At 41.2% G+C, this 12,282-nt stretch overlaps 1 protein-coding gene across 2 annotated transcripts in view; it reads right to left on the bottom strand.

Moving 5' to 3' along the window:
- Positions 1-12,282, bottom strand: part of LOC126198872 (protein AF-9) — a 104,742-nt gene that overhangs the window by 41,460 nt on the left and 51,000 nt on the right. The gene's annotated exons all lie outside the window — the stretch shown is intronic.

Genomic DNA, 12,282 nt, shown 5'->3' with positions numbered 1-12,282 from the left:
TGAGTTAACACTTCTGCTTTTCAGTGAATGGTCAGTTTTATTCCTAAAGTACTTAACTCTAGCAGAACTTTCCTACTATAATCACAGAAAGTGTTATTTCTCTATCAACAGAGATATCATATACTGGTGTGGAGTTTGATAGCAGAAAACACATTCTAATTAAAGCCCCACTGAGTACAATGTAACAACAAATTACTTCACATTGTGTCTTGTGGCCACAGGTTCTGTAACACATTTCACATCTTTGTGATGAAATGACAACATTTCTACCACTAACTGTAATGATTAATTATTTCCACTATTGGCCAATTTCAGCTATTGTTCCATTTTCAAGTGGTAGTTGACATCCATCGGGACAAGCCACCAACCTGTCCAGCCACCAGCATATAGTGGCCAAACATAAAACATACAACAAGCATCCATGTGCAAGTTTTATGTTTGCCCACAATACGATGGTGACTAGACAGCTTGGTGGTTTGTCCTCATACATGTCAGCTACCACTCAAAAAAGGAACAATAGCTGAAATAGGCCAATGGTGGAAAATAAATAATGATTACAGTTGTTCGCAGGAACACTGTCATCTCAGAAATTTTGTAGCCCTGTCCACTTGGGAGTAACATTTTACACTTGTCTCAATGAAAAACTTCTTAATTAGAATACCTCTAGACAAACAACCTCTCTGTACCCTTCTAAAACTGACCTGAAAATTGTGTTAAAGTAGAAGATTTAAATTTCAGATTACACTACACGTGAAAAATTGCAAATTTCTAGAACGTAATCTGTCATATCAACATACATAAAAAACAATAGATCCAGACAAAGTCGGTGTTCAAAAAGTAGAGAGATCCATGAAAGAAAGAAAGCAAGTGCATAAAGTAAAGCCACAAATGATATAATAACATTCTTAAATTCAGCCATATTAATGAATTGCTCTGCCCATTTTATGGCCAACATATTGATTTTACATGTACAAAATTTCAATGAACTGTTTATTATTAGTAGTTGTGCAGGAACATTACTGTTGAATCTGTAGTTCATGCTGGAGAGCCCTAATTTCACATGTGCCTTACATAATAACTACAGTGCATGAGCAGGAAGAAATTATGAAAATTATAATCGACATTTTTCTTCTACTGTCATCATATAGTCACTTGTTACCATAGCTGTTTCTGATGTTTAAAAAGTAACCAGCTACTGCAACTGTGAACACCTATAAGCAGACAAGCACATTGTCAGCTGTCATTGTTCTTACCAAAGAAAATGTTGCAGCACATGCAAAAGCTTCAAATGTGAAGATCTGTAGCAGAAAACACAATGTACTGGCTGTAACTATATTTTATGTTACTGAAAGTCGTTAACACTTGATTTGTATGGTGAATGATACTGTTCAATGGTCTGCTTCCGGGTATTCTGACAGCACGACACCTGGAAGCACACTGTTAATCAATCACGCCGACAGCAGGAAACCTAGGAGATCACACAGAACTGTGTCTGAAACCAGACATGAACAGGCAATAGCGGTCTTGTGTGGGAATGATGTGCAAATACCGGCTATTTGAATGCCACACAATCCTGAAATGCAAGTATTGTCCTTTACATATCTGCTTCTACATTGTGGTAGCCAGTTACATCATTCATTGTTCCACATTATTGAATTTAATGAGATATTATGCCTACATTTCATAATAAAGAAATTGAATAGCTATTTTAGGCCTTAAAATGTAGCAGTACGTATGGCAGAACTCATATTGTAAGGTATCCATCTGTTGTGTCGGTATGAAATGAAGTTAACATTACTAATGCAAACAATACATTCTAAATCAGTATTGGTTTTTGCACTGATAAGATAAACTTCATTCTAGTAGAGCAAGTATAGTTTAGTGGTGATAGAACATGCCCAATAGCAGTGCTAGGAACCTGTTACATATTCATACTGCTAAGTGTAGAAGCAAAGAGTAACATTACCCAATATCAAAACAAACACATTCAGTATTTCTAGGAGAGATATAAGTTAAAATTGAATTGTCTATTCTCTGACTTGATGTTAACATAATGGTCATCACAACATAGATGCAAATAATAATGTCGTAGAAGTTATTGTGGTATTCACTTCGAAGAATTGTTTGATGCAGCTCTTCACATAAGGCTATCCTCCACAAGTCTTATCATCTCTGAATAACTAATGTAACCTACATCCTTCTGAACTGCAATCAAATCATTGGCTCCCCCTACATTTACCCTCCCTCCTCCAAACACACACACACTTCTCTTCATTACCAAATTGACAATATCTTGATGCCTCAGAATATGTCCAGTCAACTGATCCCTTCTTTTAGTCAAGTTCTGTCACAAATTTCTTTTCTAACAAATTCTATTCAGTACTTCGTCATTAGTTATCTGACCTACACAACTAATCTTCAGCATTTTTCCATAACACCACATTTGAAAAGCTTCTACGCTTTTCTTTTCTGAACTGTTTACAGACTACGTTTTACTTCTGTACAAGGCCACACTCCAAAGCTTAAGACTTCCTAACACACAAATCTGTATTAGATGTTTAGAAATTTCTCTTTTTCAGAAATCGAACAATGGAAAATCCAGGATGAAATAATGACAATATTATGCAATGGATAGACTGCTACTCATCATATAGAGGAAACGAGTTGCAAAGAGGTACAATAAAAAGATAGCTATACATTTGAGCTTTTGGTTTTAAGGCTGCCTTCTAAAATAGCACAACATACACACACATGACCAGTGTCTCTGACTACTGAGGCCAGACTGTGTATGGCCAACTGCTCCTGATGGGAGAAGCAAACCATGGGTGGTGAGGGTAAGGAGGAGGGGGTTGGGGAGGGGGAGAGCAGGGGTGTGAGGGGATGGGAGGGTGGTGTGCTCCTTGTGGGAGCAGGGATATGGTGACAACAGAGTAGGGGTGCTAAGTGGGGGAGGGGTGGTGGTGGTGGTGGTAAAGGAGATATGTAGAAGAGTGGGGGAAAGACTATGTGGTGCACTGATGGAATAGAAGGCTGTGTAGTGATGGATTGGGACATAGAAGGGGATAGGTAGGTACATGACAGGAAGTAGGGAAGGTTGCGTCCAGGGGGGTTATGGGAATGTAGGATATACTATAGGGAGAGTTCCCACCTCTGCAGTTCAGAAAAACTTGTTGGTAGAAAGGATCCAGACAGCACAGGCTGTGACGCGGTCATTGAAGTTAAGCAGATTGCGTTAGCAGCAAGTTCAGCAACTGGGTTGTCCTGCTGTCTCTTGACCTCAGCTTTTCGGTGCCCACTGAAGTGGATAGACAGCTTGTTGGTTGTCATGCTCATGTAGAAAGCAGTACAATGGTTGCAGCTTATTAAGTAGATCACATAACTGCTTTCACAGGTAGCTCTGCCACTGACAGGACAGGAGACACCTGTTACCAGACTGGAGTAGACGGTGATGGAAGGATGTATGGGACACGTCTTACATCTAGGTCTATTGCAGGGATACGAGCCATGAAGCGAGGAGTTTGTAACAGCAGTGTACTAAGGATAAACAAAGATACTGTGTAAGTTTGGTGGGCAACGGAATAACACAGTGGGAAGAGTGGGAAGTATAATGGGAAAGATAGTCCTTATTTCAGGGCACAACAAGAGGTAGTCAAAACCCAGACAGAGAATGTGATTCAGTTACTCCAATCCTGGGTGATACTGAGCCATGAGGGGTATGCTCCTTTGTGTGTGGAATGCGGAAGTTGGTAGGTTTCTGGCGAGACATGGCATGGGACATCTATTTCTGTACAAAGTTAGGAGAGTAATTTTGGTCTATGAAGGCCTCAGTGAGGTATTTTCTGGAGAGGGACTGCTGTCACTACAGATGTGACAGCCATGGGTAGCTAGAGTGTATGGAAGGGACTCCTGATATGGAATGGGTGGCAGCTGTTGAAGTGGAGGGGAGGGGGGGGGGGGAGAAGATGCTGAGGTTCTGGTGGAATGTGGATGGGATGTCCTCACCCTCAGTCCAGATCAAGATGTCATCAATGAATCTGAACCAGGTGATGGGTTTGGATTCTGTTTTTAGGAAGGATTCCACTAGATGGCCCATGAATAGGTTGGCATAAGATGGTGCCATATGGGTGCTCACTGCTGTAACATAGATTTATTTGTATGTGATGTTGTCAAAGGTAAAGTAATTGTGGGCACTCCAGCACTAAAACTAGCACTATATCTTGCCTCACCGCTACCCTAGTATCCCTCACCTCCTCACCCCAGCCTCCCACATCACTCACAGATTGCTATTCCCATGAGGCGCAGTTGGCTGTACGCTGTCCAGTCTCTGCACCCAGACATAGTGGTTTGTGTGTGTTTTTCTACTTTAGAAGAAGGTCTTTTGGCCGGAAGCTCAAATGTATGGCTGTCTTTTTGTTGTGCCTACCTGCAAGTAAATGCCTCCTCTATATGGTAAATAGCAGTCCATCCTTTTCATAATAGTGTCTGTTTCAGAAATGCTTTTCTTGCTACTGTCTGTTTGCATTTTATATCCGCTCTACTTCTGCCAATATCAGTTATTTTGCTGCCCAAACAGCAAAGCTCATCTACTACTTTTAGTGCCACATTCCCCTCAGCATTGGCTGATTTAATCCTATTACATTCTGCAGCCCTTGATTCACTTTAAAAAATTATAAAGCTTCCAATAAAGAATGGTAGCTGGTCTCAAACTGAAATGGTGAGGGCTTGGCTGTTTCAAAATGGAATAAATTTCTCATTTTTGAAAAGAACAAGTAGCTGGCTACACCTTGTCTTTTCTACTTCTTTGGCATAACAATATCACAACTAGTACTCGCATTACACGAGATTCATTTTAGTTGGATTAGAAGGCATGACTTGCTTTTTATAAATACTTAATGCCAAAAGAAATTTAAAAAGTCTTTGAATTAAATGTTTAAAGTGCAGATATGCACACAGCAACTCCTACTGCAATACTCTGCTGTACGAATAAAGTATTACTTTCTAAAATCTGTCAGTAACAATGAAACCAAGTAAAATATTTACTTGATTAGGATCATCATTTTCATATTACATGTTATCCCTTATGTTCCATCATCATCTGCTCTTCTGCAAAGCACAATAAACATTAAACAGTTTGTAGTGGTGTATGTAACTCACAGTAGTTCTAAAATCAACCCAGCGATACCACCAATTTATAGACCATTTCTAAGTTATGTTATGTCAGGTATTTCATTTGCTTTCAATTTAGGTGGTAACCACTTCCATAAAGTTCTTAGATGATACCATGTATTCAGCAAGTTGCATCTGCATTGTAGAGACTTTACTTGCGCTTGTTTCAAATTTGATTTTATACGTTTTCTTTGTTATGATGTGCTCACAATATGAGACCACAATGACTTATCTTGGGCAACATTCCACAAAAATATTTAGCATCCTGCCATGTTCTCTGATTTTCAGACTGAATGCTTTTAAAGAGTCATTTTTTAAACCTTGATACGTTGTTATTGTTGTTGTTGTTGATAATGATGATGATGGTGGTGATGATGAAATGTCGTGTAGATATTAAGATCTCAACTGTATTGCATTTTAATTTTCACTGGATTGAGAAAGAACTGTTTGTAAGTTATCAAACTGATCAGCAATATCTGCTACAATTATATGTTTTATATGTGCATATTCATATGTGTCCAGTGAGCAAGGTGGTAAAGAGGGCAAGCCATTGGAGTTGACTTCTGGAGGAATGATGTTCAAATCCTGTACAGTCATCCCAACTTAGGTTTCCATTGTTTTTCCCAAAATCGCACACACACACAAAGTCAGTTTCATTTCGATGTGGCACTCCACGTGATATTCATGTCGCCTTGTGGATTTTCTTACCTATTTAAGCACACGATTTTGAGATAGAGGCCTGACTATTATATAGCTGGTTTGCTGTACCAATTTATATGGACCAAAGACATGCCCTTGGCTATATCAATTGCAAAATAATTAGCTTGAAACTTCACATTCCTATCCTGTAACTTGTAGGTCATTATACATGCATTTTTCAGTTTCCTCTATTGATGTGTAAGCTAACATTACCAAGACATTCCTTAACAAAAATCCAGCTACTATTTCCGTTAGATTAGTATAGGTCCATTTGACCAGGAGATCACATGCTTTTCTTCTTATGATCAACAGTGTGCACCATCCACCCAGAATGTTCCAAAACTGATTTTATTCCTGGTGTATAAGTGACATCAGTGCTGTCATTATGGTAGCAGTTTGAACAAACATCTGCATTCAATCAGTGAGCTGTGAACAGGCAGTGCAGACATAGTGTGTCAACACAATTGTGTCACAAACCGCAATGGATGGAACAGTTCCACATCAAGTGCTCAAGATATTCCCAAGAAAGTTTTAAAGACAAGAAAAGTGTGCAAAGTTTGTCACACAACGATGCGTGGACGCTTGCTATTACTTAACTGAAACGAAAAATGGAAGCATCTCTTTTCTGAGAAAAATAGTCATGGATGACAAGACTTTGTGTTATCAATACAAACTTGTCACAAAACAACAAAGTGAAGACTAGATCTCTGATGTTTTGCCCCCACTGAAGAAGGTGCACTGTAATGCATGAGTTGAACAGACTTTTATGACAGTTTCGCATGGTTGTATGAACATTTTTGTGCATTGTACTCATATCGGGGGATGCTACATAGAACAGCTGGAGCATTAAAATTACTGTCTTAACTTTTCTCTATGTTTTTATTAATCCAGTCTCGAAACTTTTTGAACTTAAGAAGTACACCATCTTCTCATCACTTTTCGTGATCTCAGTACAAGATAATCATTCAGATCTGTTGTGTACCAAGCAAGATGTATCAACAAATACTGTGAGAGGCTGCCACCACACAGGCACAACCACTCGCCTGGTATCTCTCAGCACTGCACAGCAGTCTCCATATGGCGTTCAAAAACGACGACGTCTTCTGCTTCCACACCACTTTCTCTGGCACACTGTATGTTCACTGACAGTGGGAACAGCCAATAGGGTACAAGGACATCAGTGGACTACTTTACTTCAAACTTGTGCTGGTGGGCTGATGGTCTCAAAACACGATGTGCATCTGTCACTCATCAGTTTCACACCAACAGTTTGAAAGTTCACATCAGTGTCTGCAGTTAGCTCAGACAGTATTCCCTACCTTCCGATTTAGCAGGAGCTATTTATGGATAACTATGACCAGTAACAGTGTGTCTGCAAGCCTTAATATCAGTGAGACTTACAATATTACAGACAGCCAAGAGACTCAAAGTTAGATATCATTGTATTAGGTTTAGCAAAACAAGTGCCAAGCATCAGAGTGTATCAAAGTTAAGTACCATTTCATAATGTTCCCAATAAATGTTATTTGTGAGTTCCAGTATTAGGAAAACGATAGATTGCTACTCACCATACAGTGGAGGGTTGAGTCACAGACAGGCACACCAAAAGACTGCTAAAACAAGTAAGCTTATGGGCAAAAGGTCTTCTGAATTAGGCAACATACACACACACTCACACAAACAGAACTCACACACACATGCCCACTGTCTCTGGGTGCCGAGACCAGACTGCGAGCAACAGTGCATGATAGGAGAGGCAATCTGGTTGGTGGGGGTAGGGAGGAAGCTGGGCTGCAGAGGGATAGCAGGGTAGGGGTGGTGGCTACTGCCCCCCACTCCTACCCTACTAACCCTCTCCCTCCTCACCCCAGCCTGATTCCTACCTACCCAACCTAGAGTGCCTCTCTCATCACGCGCTGTTACTTGCAGTCTGGCCTCGGCAGCCAGAGACAGTGGTCATGTGTGTGCAAGTTGTGTGTGTGTGTGTGTGTGTGTGTTGCCTAATTCAGGAGAAGGCCTTTTGGCCAAAAGCTTACTTGTTTAGCAGTCATTTTGGTGTGCCTGTCAGCGACTCAACACTCCATTATTCAGTGAGTAGCAATCTATCCTTGTCATAACATTGCCATTATTCCATCCTGGATTTTCGATTATTGGTTAGTTTTTACTGTGTTGCCACACCTTTGTTATAACATGCACTGTCACGGCAAGTGTTCACTTATCACACCATGCAACAACCACTGTTAAGGAACTGTAGGAAAACATTTCTTCTGTTTATGTGGATGTTTGTGCTGAATTAAGATTAGCATTCAGTTCCTACATTCATAACAATATCATTAGGTTTGCCACTTCCGCTCTACTTGACCACCACATGAATGTCCAACCTTTTATCATTCTCAATTGCCAAGCATTTGTAGTTACCTCCTGGTGGGTAAAGAAAAATTTTATGAGGGATACAACAAAAAATTGATTCTGGTTTGGTCATGACACTAAATTATTTAAAACAATCCTCACTATTAGGAGTATTTCAATTTAACTCTAATATTTATTTATAAGTAACCAATAATTGCCTAAAATTTTTGAATACAAGAATTACTGCACAAAAGAATGCTATGGCTGCCACAAATTCTGTAAGAAAAATATGACTGGTTGGTTGGTTGATTTGGGGGAGGGGACCAAAAAGTGAAGTCATCAGTCCCATCGGATGAGGGAAGGAAATCAGCTGCCCCTTAAAAGGAACCATCCCATCATTTGCCTGAAGCAATTTAGGAAATCACAGAAAACTTAAATCAGAATGGCCAAAAATATGAATTACATTGTTTGAAATTTGCATGTAGTTAGTGATGATACCAAATTATCATAACCATCTACATGCTAAGCATGGTGCATCTAGTAGCCTGATAGAGTTATTGCCTTACTATCTGATCACTGCTTCATCAGCATGCTTGCCGACCAAGTAGACAGACACATGTAATGTGAAGTGCATGTAAAACTGGTGTCAAGAATTTTGCTAACATCTCAATTCATTTTGGAATTTCTTACATGAAATGGAAGTTGGTGAGAGGCATATTTTTCTGTTTAGGTGATTTGCATCTGGCAAGAAATCGGCAACTTACAGCATTGTATTTCCTTTATCACAGGACAAAAATATCTGTTAACTTATATCAATAAACACAGCCATGATTGCATGCTAATTGTGTATTTTTATTTTTGATGGCCAGCTTTAATCTTCTATGAGATCATCTTCAGATGACATTAGGGACTACTGGCATGGAGCAGATATATCTGTGCAGGCATGGAGAAAACTGCAGCAGTGAGCAATGTTCTCCACACCTGCACAGATGGACCTGCTTCACGCCAATGGTTCCTATTGTCATCAAGGAATGTAAGATCTGAAGATGATATCTTAGAAGATCGAAACCAGTTATCTAAAAATAAAAATACACAAGTTAAATGTGATAATGATTGTGTTTATTGTTACAAGTTATAATATTAATAAATTGCTGTTTTTCCTGGAACAATGCTCCAAAAAATTATATCTGTGTTGGTAGATTGTACAACTAGTAGACATTAACTTGTTCTCAATCCACTTGACAGAGAGGGCAGGTGTGGGGATTGGGTATAGACTGTCATATGTCAGCAGCTAGTACACTCATTGCAAATGCCTGTGGAGAGCCCAGCCTGCACTCTGTGCCTATGAGAGTACACAATACAGCTTCAAGAATTTCAAGAGAATATACAACTGATTGTTTTGTGCATATTTCTGTTAGTGTCATCACAGTGATACCCCATATCTCTTCGTCTCAAAGTGTGAGCATCAATAAAATTGTATTTCAGTTTATTTTAAATGAAACTCTTTACTGCCGTGTGTTAATAACAGTACATAACCTAGACTTGGCTCTTTCCAGACATTGCATCAGACACACATCACTTTCCTGATACATACCTCCTGGTTTATGAGAAAATTGAAATACAAAATGCATATGACTCGATGCACCTTATAGCCAGAATGAAAAGTTCTTGCTTTCAGGGGCAATGCTCTCCCAACTGAATACTGCTCGCAGAAGGTAATGATTTAGGTTTGTCATGCTATGGCAAGCAGTTTTAATTCTGCCACACAGGTCTATTCTGGCACACACTGTTTTACATCTATCATGAAAATTTACATTTCCTGGTGCAATATTCTAAACATGGGCCTCTCAATGAATTTCTCTTGAGTTACAATGCAGAAAGGCTGATGCTCCGATTACCGGAGAAGGAAATGTGCAACAGGTAGCAATTTGAAAGCATGTTTTCCTAAAGGTGTTTCTTCTACAGTGATATTGATCTAAAACAGCAAATTATTTTGCATGAGACGTGAAGCTGTTGACTGCTACAACTTTTCCAAGGTTAACAATGTTTATCAAAGGCAGCAGACTCAACTCTGTCACACAATTTTAACATGTTATGAAGATATATCACTGTTTCATTTTGTACAGTTTTAATGACAACTCAATTGGCAGCCTGAAGACCAAAGAAAAACTGTGGTGTATTTACAGTACTTTCGACTGCAGTCTGAAGTTGCTATCCAGGACTATCTTATCAGTGCTCAACCTGGCTTCAGTGCTCTTTTAAGCAGTTTCAGACTTGCTTGGAAGACACCACTACCTACTAACAAATAAAGTGCCAATATTTAATAGTCTTTTAACTTTTTTAATGGTAAATAATCAATGGCAAGTATGGCATTAATTTATAAATCAGCTAATTAATTTTTCAAAGTACCGCATGCGACTGAGAAGCTCTGATGCCTGCTAAGGTTGTGCATCTACACTCCTGGAAATGGAAAAAAGAACACATTGACACCGGTGTGTCAGACCCACCATACTTGCTCCGGACACTGCGAGAGGGCTGTACAAGCAATGATCACACGCACGGCACAGCGGACACACCAGGAACCGCGGTGTTGGCCGTCGAATGGCGCTAGCTTCGCAGCATTTGTGCACCGCCGCCGTCAGTGTCAGCCAGTTTGCCGTGGCATACGGAGCTCCATCGCAGTCTTTAACACTGGTAGCATGCCGCGACAGCGTGGACGTGAACCGTATGTGCAGTTGACGGACTTTGAGCGAGGGCGTATAGTGGGCATGCGGGAGGCCGGGTGGACGTACCGCCGAATTGCTCAACACGTGGGGCGTGAGGTCTCCACAGTACATCGATGTTGTCACCAGTGGTCGGCGGAAGGTGCACGTGCCCTTCGACCTGGGACCGGACCGCAGCGACGCACGGATGCACGCCAAGACCGTAGGATCCTATGCAGTGCCATAGGGGACCACACCGCCACTTCCCAGCAAATTAGGGACACTGTTGCTCCTGGGGTATCGGCGAGGACCATTCGCAACCGTCTCCATGAAGCTGGGCTACGGTCCCGCAGACCGTTAGGCCGTCTTCCGCTCACGCCCCAACATCGTGCAGCCCGCCTCCAGTGGTGTCGCGACAGGCGTGAATGGAGGGACGAATGGAGACGTGTCATCTTCAGCGATGAGAGTCGCTTCTGCCTTGGTGCCAATGATGGTCGTATGCGTGTTTGGCGCCGTGCAGGTGAGCGCCACAATCAGGACTGCATACGACCGAGGCACACAGGGCCAACACCCGGCATCATGGTGTGGGGAGCGATCTCCTACACTGGCCGTACACCACTGGTGATCGTCGAGGGGACACTGAATAGTGCACGGTACATCCAAACCGTCATCGAACCCATCGTTCTACCATTCCTAGACCGGCAAGGGAACTTGCTGTTCCAACAGGACAATGCATGTCCGCATGTATCCCGTGCCACCCAACGTGCTCTAGAAGGTGTAAGTCAACTACCCTGGCCAGCAAGATCTCCGGATCTGTCCCCCATTGAGCATGTTTGGGACTGGATGAAGCTTCGTCTCACGCGGTCTGCACGTCCAGCACGAACGCTGGTCCAACTGAGGCGCCAGGTGGAAATGGCATGGCAAGCCGTTCCACAGGACTACATCCAGCATCTCTACGATCGTCTCCATGGGAGAATAGCAGCCTGCATTGCTGCGAAAGGTGGGTATACACTGTACTAGTGCCGACATTGTGCATGCTCTGTTGCCTGTGTCTATGTGCCTGTGGTTCTGTCAGTGTGATCATGTGATGTATCTGACCCCAGGAATGTGTCAATAAAGTTTCCCCTTCCTGGGACAATGAATTCACGGTGTTCTTATTTCAATTTCCAGGAGTGTATATGTTAGACTCTATCATTTGCTTCAGCATGCTCTATTGATTGCTCACACTTTCATTTGCATGTGAACAGTACTATATACTCCTTCACTAAGTATATCATTCATATTGATTGAGAATTATTTGAAAATTGCCTGATCATGGGAAAAAAAAAAAACATTACATCCAAGTAGTTTCAAAAAATATAATGCC

The sequence above is a fragment of the Schistocerca nitens genome, chromosome 8 (genome assembly GCF_023898315.1).
Source record: "Schistocerca nitens isolate TAMUIC-IGC-003100 chromosome 8, iqSchNite1.1, whole genome shotgun sequence".
Classification (NCBI taxonomy): domain Eukaryota; kingdom Metazoa; phylum Arthropoda; class Insecta; order Orthoptera; family Acrididae; genus Schistocerca; species Schistocerca nitens.
This window is presented reverse-complemented; position numbering and strand designations above follow the sequence as displayed.